Raw genomic sequence first — 10,173 nt, 5'->3', positions numbered from 1 at the left:
GAAGACATTCAAACCCAGGTCAGCCTAATGCCGGTTTTAACTCTAACTTTGCTGCTTTCCTTGTATAACGATCGCTCACACTCATCATGCATCTACTCTGTGCTGGAAATTGTGCTAGGTAGTGGGAATCCCCACGTGGCCCGACTCTGTCCCTGCCCAGGGGAGATGGCAGTGTGGTGGCGGAGGCAGGTCACTGAACAGAGGATTATAATCCAGTATGACGAAAGCTAAAATACGCTGGTAAAGAACAAACCCTGGTGAGGGTTTTCCTGGCAAAGCAAAGGCTTCCAGCCTCTGGAAAGATGATTTTGCTGTCAGCCTGGGAGATTAAAAAGCACATATACAGGTAAGACCTGAAGGTCCAGAGCCAGGATTTTCTAGCCCTATCTCCCATCCATTTGCACTCTGGATGCAGCTACTGCGCCGGGAATGAAGGACTCTGGGCAGCCTGCATGGGAAAGAGTACAGGCAATGAGAAAAGAAGCAAAAAAAAAAAAAAAAAATCAACACCCTTCAAATCGGCCTTCTGGGCCCCATAGCTTCTGAAAACCTCACCATCTGTCCACATAAGCATGTTCCAAAGTTTTAAGTACCTCTTTTCATGAAGTCCGTTAAAGTTAACCTGGCTTCATAATATATGGGGGAAATCTGCTATAAATAGAGGTAAATAGAGATTGTAAAGATAAATAACAATACCAGCATGTGAGGACCGATAATGTACTCTATTTATGGCCCGACTCTAAAGAGGGATGTCCAGAGACGCTGCGTCTTCAATGACTTACTTTTGCCGAGGCAGCCTGTGTTCCCTGTTAGGGTGCTAAAGATTCAGTGACACAAAAAGCTTACAGATAATTAAATATTGATTTTTGTTTTCTAATCCTATATAAAAATTGTCCTGGGTCTCCCAATGGTGGTTTTATCTCACCAGGACATGGAAGGAGGGGAGGTGTCTGCTAACCCTCTTTGCACCCCTGCTGTGTAATATTGGGGCGTTTCTTCAGTGAGGGTGGGGGGTGTCCAGGGCACATGACCTCTGCAGCCACACAGGACCCTGTGCTCAGAAGGGCCCTACACTTGGCTTTATGCTCGTCTTGTACCCTCTTAAAATTCTTAATAATTTTTGCCCAAGGTGTCCTGCCTTTTCATTTTGTACCAGCCTCGCAATTGTGCAGTTTGTCCTTGGGGGCTGGTCCGACTAAGAGATTGGAGCATCCGGTTCTGGACCCTCAGCTACCCCGCTGCTGCCCAGCATTCTCCCTTCTTTCCTGCTCTGAATTTCGCCAGCCGTGCCAAAATCTTCAAATCTGGGAAGAGGGCCAGAGAGAAGTTGGTGATGAGAACAGTTTTCTCCCACCCTCTGCTCCCTTCTCTCTCTCTTTCTTTAAAAAATAGAAAAAAAAAACCCCACTTCATTGTCATTTTGCGTCTGGAGTGCGGCAAGGGACATCTGGCAATGTGGTGGAGTCGCTGGCTGGCTGGGGGTGGGTAGCATCCACAGGCAGGCCAGGCCTTGGGCTCTGACAGCAGACAGTGTCTGAGGCGATAAAGAGTCAGTTTCAGAGAGGTGGGTCCTGAGCCACATCTTGCCATGTGTTTGTTGTGTGACCTTGGGCAAGTACATACAACCCTTCCATGCCTCAGTTTTCTCATCTGCAAAATAGAGATATTAATTCCAGCCCCGCTGCCTGCCTCCCCTTTCCCAGCAAGACTGCTGGGGAAAATTTAAGTTTAAGAATAATAATAATAATAATAACACTAAGAATAATAGCTAATGCTTACCTATTGCTTATATGTATCAGGCTCTTTATATAAGTTCATAGAAGCTAACGTATGCTTGCCAAAGACTTTGCATATTCTCTTTCATTTAAACCTCACAGTAACCTCATGAGGGAGGTCCTATCATAAACATCCCCATTTTACAGATGGGGAAATTAAGCACAGAGAGGCTAAGCGACTCAGCCAAGGTTGCACGGCTAGTACATAGCAGAGCAGAATTTTGAACTCTGCATTCTGACTGCTGAGCCCTGGCTCCTAACCTCCACACAGGACCATGTGCAGAGGTTCTTTTGATGCCTCCCTCCTACAGGAAGTGAAAATTAGAGGTCTGCAGGCCAAAATTGGCCCACAGAGCATTTTTGATTGGTATTTCCACACAGTGTCAGCCTGCACTGCGTTTGAAATTGGAATCAGTTGCCAATATCGAAAAATAATTTCAAGATTTCTACATTAAAGTATAGATTTCCAGCATCTGGTAGATGCTCTGGTAAAGATGGGCTCCTGTACCTACATGGCAAAGATCCCCCATCTGCTACAGTCCCTACCACTCCCTATTGTCTTCCTGACACTGACATTCAGAGTCTATTTCCCCATTGTTTTACTGCATCTACCCATTGCCCTCACATACATCACCTGCCTAGACCCTGGGGAAGCTTAGCTTTTGATCCCTTTCCTGGGGTGGCAAGGATCTGCTTATGGAGACAGAAATCTTCCTCCCTGTGGCTTTCTAGGCAGGGTTCCCTCTCTGGATAGCACCATATGTGGAAGGAACAATTAATTTTATGGGAAGGGGGTGGAACAACGGAATCTAGAGTTGAGTTAGCCCCTGAAATGAACTTAAGAGTCTGAAGCTCCTTTAAGCTTTGGGTTTCCACGGTCCTCAGTTTAGAGAATTCCAAGAAGCTATGATTGAAGAATATCAAATTTGAAAACAAATTTATAATTACAAAATTCTGAGATTTTATGATCCAAGTAGTTTATAATTAGAAGACACCCCCAAATTCCAGTATTTCATGCCTCCAAAATTCAAACTATTGCAAAGATTCTCTGATCCTAAAATCACATGATCCAAGTTTACTCACTTTCTAGAAAATGGGATACAGTAGTCCCTTCTTATCTGTGGTTTTGCTTTCCCCAGTTTCAGTTACCCATGGTCAACCACAGTCTGAAAACATTAAATGGGAGGTTTCAGAAATAAACAATTCGTAAGTTTTAAACTGTGTGCCGTTTTGAGTAGTGTGACGAAATCTTTCTCCATCTTGCTCTGTCCCGCCTGGATGTGACTCATCTCTTTGTCCAGCGTATCTATGCTGTATACGCTACCTGCCCTGGCTGTTAGTATAGGAAAAACGTAGTATATGTACAGTTCGGTACTATCTGTGGTTTCAGACGTCCGCTGGCTGTCTCAGAGCATGTCCCCCACAGGTAATGGGAGACCATCCTGCTAAGAAGGAAGAGCACTAGAATGCTATGGCTCCCTAGTGCTAAGATCTCATGATTCTGTGATTCAGTAATGATCTGCTCTGCCAAATCAGAGAGAAGCTAATCATCAGTTAACTGAACAATAGTTGACAAATGAGGCAGTCTGGTTGTCGTCCTGTTACAAGGCGGGGTTGGGATTTTCCTTCCACCATTTAATCTTATGTGACTATTCCTTCGTTTTCCTAATGAGATCAGTGCCACCAGGAAGGAGATGTGGAAGTCGGTATCTCACTTTAAACAAAGCCAATATGTAAATATCCTGAGTTAAGAAATGAGATTTAGGGATTGTGTATTCTTTAGCCTTATACACATCAAAGCCTTATAAGCATCCTTTCATCAGGCTGTATTTAATGAAAGAGAACCTGTGTTGAATGTAATTCAAGTCTGATTAGATTAAAGGCAGTTTGACCTTAGGATGAAGAATGTGGAAGGAATGATTTTGGGCATGAGAGGACTTGGTCTCCTTCAGCTGGAAGGGGGATGCTTATTAGCATGACATTGGAAATGTCATGGTATCCATGGGTCAGACCAATGGGAGATAGGTTTTCAGTTCAGTCTTAAGTTGGAGGTGACTCTTCCCAACACCTTTAGACCTGGCGTGGATGGACCACAGAAGCAGCTGGCTAGAGACAGAGTGCTAGGCTGAAGATAGAGAAAGTGACAGAGCCAAAGTAAGAGTAAAATTACCCCTTAGGGTACCGAGGGGCAGACATTTTGCACAATGCATTGGATGGAACAAATCTTATTGGCTATGTCATTACAAATATCTCAGTACTTGGTGCCAAATTTTGGCAATTACATCCATAAATAGGGAAGTTTCTCTGCAAATAAAAAAGGGGAGTCTGACACCAGGATGCCACAGCCAGCACATGAGTCAAGATCGGAGGGAGGTCCTCACTATCAACACTATTGACATTTGGGGCCTCATAATTCTTCGTTGTAGACTGTCCTGTACATTGTAGGATGGTGAGCAATATCCCTGCATCCCCAGTCTCTAGCCACTAGATGCTAATAGCACTCCACCCCCAATTTTGACAGTCGAAAATGTCCTCAGACGTTGCCACATGCAGAACTTGGAGAAAAGAATCCAGGTTACCCAAAAGAGAGCCTGTGACTTTTAGCCACATCCAGATAAGGATTTCCATCAATGCCCTAACGTGGACATAATTAGCAATTCGTATCAGAATTTTACTGTGTGCCACTTGGAGTTTGTTGTGTGTAATTATGCTGAAATTGTCAGTAGAGTTCTCCTTCCAGGGAGGGGGTTCAGTCATTCTCAAAGAAGTCTTTGTGATGACTTATTAGGTCTCAGTTAAAGAATTCCCTTAGGTATTACAGTGGATCGAAGTATGCAAGGTGGGTTCTTCTGGACAAAAACAAATATAAAGCTACCCTTATGGGAGATTGCATTAACTGGATGAATTTCTCTTTGAAGAATCTACATGGCAATAGAGAATTCCTGATATATAATGAGCACTCTATAAACATGAGATAAATTAACAAATAATTCTTATGGGTCATATCTCAGAGATGGGACTTACCCTCCAGGGCCAGGTTCCAATTTATCTGCCAGTTCTGAGCCGTGAATAGTACTGTCCTGAAGCATGCTGTTAAGAAAGATTCTGAGGGAGTGTCCATGCTCAGGAGAAATGTGATTGACAGAGGATGTCTGCTGTGGGTAGGGTAGAGGCTCTGACAGCCTAAGGCCCAGGAGTTCACCCCCCTCCAGGCAGTATCCTGATCAAACTGATGGTAAGAAAGGTCATTTGGGCTACCAAGTGGAGGCTGGATTTAGGAAGGGCAACATCCAAAGTTAGAAACACAAGCCATACCAGGTATTCTAGCAGAAAGAATTTAGTATAGGGAATCAGTTGATCTGGTGTTGACAAACTGGAAAGGCAGAAAGGGGACACTGACAAACGCCGAGGCAGTGATTGCAGGAAGCAGCTATCAATCACCCTGGGCTCAGGGAGAGAGCAGAGAAGTTGGGGAAAAAAAAACAACAAAACTTTGGAGTCGGGACCAGAACTCTGCTCTTGGGAGGGAGCATGCAGAGCTTGGGCACAGACTTCTGACGAAGAGCTGCTGAGGTGATATGAAGAGGCTGGTTATCATTGTGAGGAAGACTTGCACTGGAACCAGCCGTCACTGCTGGGATTAGGAACCACTGCTGCCGTGATGCTGACAAAAACTGTCGGCAAACAGGGACAAGCGCATCCTTTTCCTGCCAGCCGCCGCAAGTCTCCCATTAGCACCCGCTATGGGCAGAGGCTAACGTAGGTCCAGCGGGCAAAGCAGAAGTGCAGTGTGCAGCACCCCAGCCCTGGCGCTAGAAGGCAGAGGCTAGAAGGGCAGGTAGTTTAATAGCTGGTACAACTGGGGAGGCTCAGAGAGATGAACCAGGTCACCAAGTGACTAGTCCAGAGCTGGAAGAGGGCCCTCCTGCCTTCTAACTCTGGCCCCCTGTTTCTGGGCTCCCAATTACATACAGATTTGCAAGATCCTGGTGGACAAGGGTGATGGTTTTCAAGTTACATCCCTCCTAAAAGAAGACTTCCCTTTCTGCTACATCTCAGGGCCCATAGAGAGGTAAAGTTGTTCCTCTAACACACTGGGCAAAACTCCTTGTGCACAAGCTGTATTCTCTTCCGGAACCTGCACACACATTATGCAGAAACATTAAATATTTTACCCAGGGGGGAAAAAAAAGTAGAGAGAGATTTCTTGCAAAGTGAATTTTCATCTCCTCTTTAGGGCTTCATCTGTGGTGAATCCTACACACCCTTTTGTGAAGGCAAAGCTAGTGAAAACCCTGAGAATAAAAGTGGGGCTTGATTTTATGCTAATATATGTAAAGAATGTGACTATACAGTCATAGGTAACACAATGAAGTTAACTTTTTTTTCTCCCTTTTTTATTGAATTATAATGACTAGTTTCCATAGCAATTACTGCATCACCTTGTACATTAACAGGAAGATCTACTGCACTTTTTCCCAGTCATCCTTGTAAACATTTCTACTTTTTTTTTTACGATGTTCTAGGAGAAAACACAAGCCCTTTCGGCTCGGCAGCAGTTGGAGAGCATATTTCAGGAGATTAATAAAGCCGACCAGAGTGTTCTTATTTTCTAAGTTCGGTGGTTGGTTTTCCATCTTCGCCTTCACCAGCTACTTGTCAGCCAGACAAAGAGGGAAGGAGGGGAGCAGGAGAGAGCAGAGGTGATGGGAGATGAAAAGGAAGGCACACGAGTTACCAGGGAGGGCAGGTGGAACTCGGAAGGAGCCGGCCTCAAGATCCCATGTTTGTGTCTTTGATGATTCTGGGAATTTGAGAGCAGTTCCCTTGGACGCACCCCTCTTTTCACACGGGGCTTGGAGGAGAATGGGGGATGTTTCTAAGCTCACAGGAGATCAGGCATGGGAGATACACAGAGATGCCTCTTGGGTAACTTTGAAACTGTGTGTCTGAGATCTCCAGTTGCTTCCGGAGCTTCCCAGGGGAGATGGGAATCAAGACACCCCTCCATTCAAAACCCCCACGTCCACCGGCAGCTTCCTGTTAGGCTTTTCATCTTGGCCTCTCACATTATGTTTCACTTCCAGAAAGGCCTCTGCAGCTGGCGGCTACTTGTGGACACCTCCAGTTGAGAGGTGAAGGAGGTGCAGCCTCTGCTGTGAGTGAGTCAGGGGTATCACAGGGGCTGGCCCAGCTGTGGGATGCGCGGCTGGGCCCATTGCTCCCTGCGGACGGTTAGTAGCAGAGGTCGCTGTCATGGGCTCTGGTAGACAAGAAGACCCCATGCTGGGCTGTGGGAACCCCATATGTGGTGGGGATTCTGAGCTCCCAATCCAAGAGAGGGGGCAGCGGCCACATCCTGAGCCCCCAGTACCTTTATTTCATTTGATAACGGGCCTGCTATTTGTGCACCAGCCCAGTGTCCCTGGAGGGATCGGCGGAGAGAGCGATGCCCAGGTGTCGTGAGAGGGCCTAGTGCTTGGGAGCTCAGGCCCTGAAGTCCGGTAGCCTGGGTTCCAGTCTCCTGGCCGTGCCTCCCTCACAATGTGTCCGGGATCTAGTGATTTCCCTTGCTCTGCCTCAGTTTCCTCATCTATAAAATGGGGCTAATGGCAGAACCCACCTAAGAGTTGTTTGTGAGGATTAAAGGCGAGATGCTGAGTAAGTGCTTACACCTAGAAGTTGCCTTGTTGTTCCCCATGGGTACAGATACCCACCTGTGCCCATGGTGTGACCTTGAATGAGTTCATTAACATCTCAGAGCCCTGACTTTCCAGCTGTAAAATGCAAAATGTCTGCTGGGTGGTCTCAAAGGTTCCTCTTAGCTGTGAAATTCAAGGGCTTTTGGATTCTAACAGGATAGCTGGAGGGAGGAAAAGAGGAAGGGGGGAGGGAGGGAGAGAGAGAGAGAGAGAGAGAGAGAGAGAGGGAGAGAATGAATGTTTAAGAGCAGGTGCCTTAAGCAGAAGGGAAAATTCCCTAAGTGACAAGAAGCTCTGAGTTCACCAAAATGCTTAACCAAGATAAGAAGGATGTAACTGATGTTGGAAAGATTGTTATGAGATTAATAAAAGTGATTAAGGGATTAAGACTTCTCAGAAAAGATAGTGAAGGGACCACCAATGGGAAAATCCTCCCTCACCCTCTGTACTCGGGCTCCTTGATTTTAAGTCCTCAGTCGTGCTGACATCTAACAAAATGGTCTCAGCAGATGCTCAAATAGAATCCTGGCTTAAGCTCATCTTAGCTATTGGAGAAGGTCCCCTGTGTCATATTTATATATCTATTTATACACACACACATATTTATACATACATATATAGTCAAATGACATTTTCTTTCTGGGAATGCCCAGAGGAGTTTAAGGAATGCCTTGAGGGCCTGAGTTTTGGGTCGGGATTAATCAGTGAGGCTGGCCTACTGAGCTTGGAGAAAGCTGCGTCCTGAATGTGAATCAGGCATCGTAAGGAAGTCAGGGTGTGTTGGGGGGCGCGGGGAGGCTGTCTAGTAACTGAGTGATCCTGATGATCTCAACCTGCTCGCTGAGCCTCAGCTTTCCCACCTGTGCACTGGGGACAAGGACGCTCTCTGTGATGGGGCTGAGAGACGCAATGAGTGGGAAAGCACTTTGCAAAGGAATTGCTGGGATTCCCATGCAAAGTGCTTTCCAACACCCCTTCACTGGAAGATTCTAGGCTGCTCTGTGGTTCTAGAATAACAAACAGGAGCCTGGACTGGCCACTCCTCTTTCAGCAGTGGGCTCTGAGGGAGACATGTGATCAGCCCCAGGGCTTTGAAGCCTGGCGCTTACCCGGCTGCTCCTCAGGCGAGCTTGGCCTCCGGGGCATGTGGGAAAGGATGCTGAGCACCAATTCTGGGACCAGCTGTGTGTCCTTAGCTATGTTCAGGTGACAGGAGAGAAAGGAGGCCGGAGGTGGAGGCGCCTTACAATGGGAAGAAGCTCATCAGACCCCCGGGTTCCATCGTGAGCCCCCAGGGGCTGGCAGCGTCTGGGAAGTGCTAACTCAGAGTGGACAGGGAAATTCAACCTGGCACAAAGAGACTCAGTCTCCTGGCCTGGGAGAGCAGGACCCTCCAGCCCTACTCACACGAGCTCCCAGTCCCTCAGCCCCCGACAGTCACAGCACAGTCCCAACAGCGTCTCTGGGGGCACAGAGATGGCTATCACGCTGCTGCTGCTGGCAGCTTCCCAGCAGTTGGGAGGAACAGTTACTGCTGGTTCAGCCGCCATGGACCACCCCAGCGAGCTTGAGGAGGCAGAGGCAAGAGAGGGGACAGCCGCAGTCCCAATAGCACAGTGACGAGTCAGCGGGCTCCACGCGGGCACCCAGCGCGGAGCAGCGTGATCGACGCTGGGAGCCGATTGCTCCTGGTGGGACTGAGGCTGTCTGGGCGGTAAACACCCAGGGATGATGGTACAGTGCGGGGGGAGTCTGTTCAGAGATGGGGGCACCTCTGCCCCTGCTCAGGGCAGAGAAGCCGTCTAGCAGGGAAAGTGGGCAGGCTTGGCCATGAGTGTCTCTGCTGCTGAGGTTGGCCGTGCTCCCTGCACAGACAGGCTGAGCCCTGTGGACCCAGGCCCCACTCCACAGCCCAGTGAGGGGAGCCCGGCCTTAGACCTGGGCTTCTCAACCTTAGCACGAATGACATTTGGGCTGGATCATTCTTTGTCGAAGGGGGGTGCTGTCCGGTGCACTATAAGATGTTTAACATCCCTAGCCTCTGCCCACTAGATGCCGGTAGCATCCGCCACCCCCAGATTTGTAACAACCAAAACGTGTCCCCTAATGTTCCCTGGGGGCACCAACTTGACCCACGGCTCTCTCTCCTTGGGCCCACGTTCCCCCTCACCCCAGCTGCTATGTTCTGTGCTTCTTCAGGATGATACACCCTACAAATCCCATGGGCCAACCGAAGCAGAGTTTCTTCTGACCCACCTTGGCAGAATGCTCTAAGCCTGGGGACCTGTGGGTTGTGATCTGAGCTAGGATAAGCTGGCTGACAGAAGAGGGTCGCTGCGGGCTGAGGTGCTGCTACAGGAACAACCAGGCCTCTCTGGGACACCCCATATCCTGGGAAGAGAGAAGGAACAAAGGGTCACATTTGGTCTCCATCCTTTCCTGTTGCTCCAGCCTCCACACTGGCCTCCCTGCCTCCAGGCTGTCTCTCTCTCATCCATTTTCATCTTGGCAGCTAGAGCCATCCCCAGCACAGCCAATCAGATCACATCAGGGTCTCGTGTACAAACGCTATGGCTCCCTATGGGCTGAAGATCAGAGTCTTTTGTCAGTTTTGAAAATGCTTCATTTTCTGGTGCAGGCCAACCTAAAATCATCAAAATAAAGGCCATAACTAAAAGATGTAAAGGAAGTAATCC

Source organism: Balaenoptera musculus, chromosome 14, assembly GCF_009873245.2.
Source record: "Balaenoptera musculus isolate JJ_BM4_2016_0621 chromosome 14, mBalMus1.pri.v3, whole genome shotgun sequence".
NCBI lineage: Eukaryota > Metazoa > Chordata > Mammalia > Artiodactyla > Balaenopteridae > Balaenoptera > Balaenoptera musculus.
Note: the sequence above shows the minus strand (reverse complement) of the source record.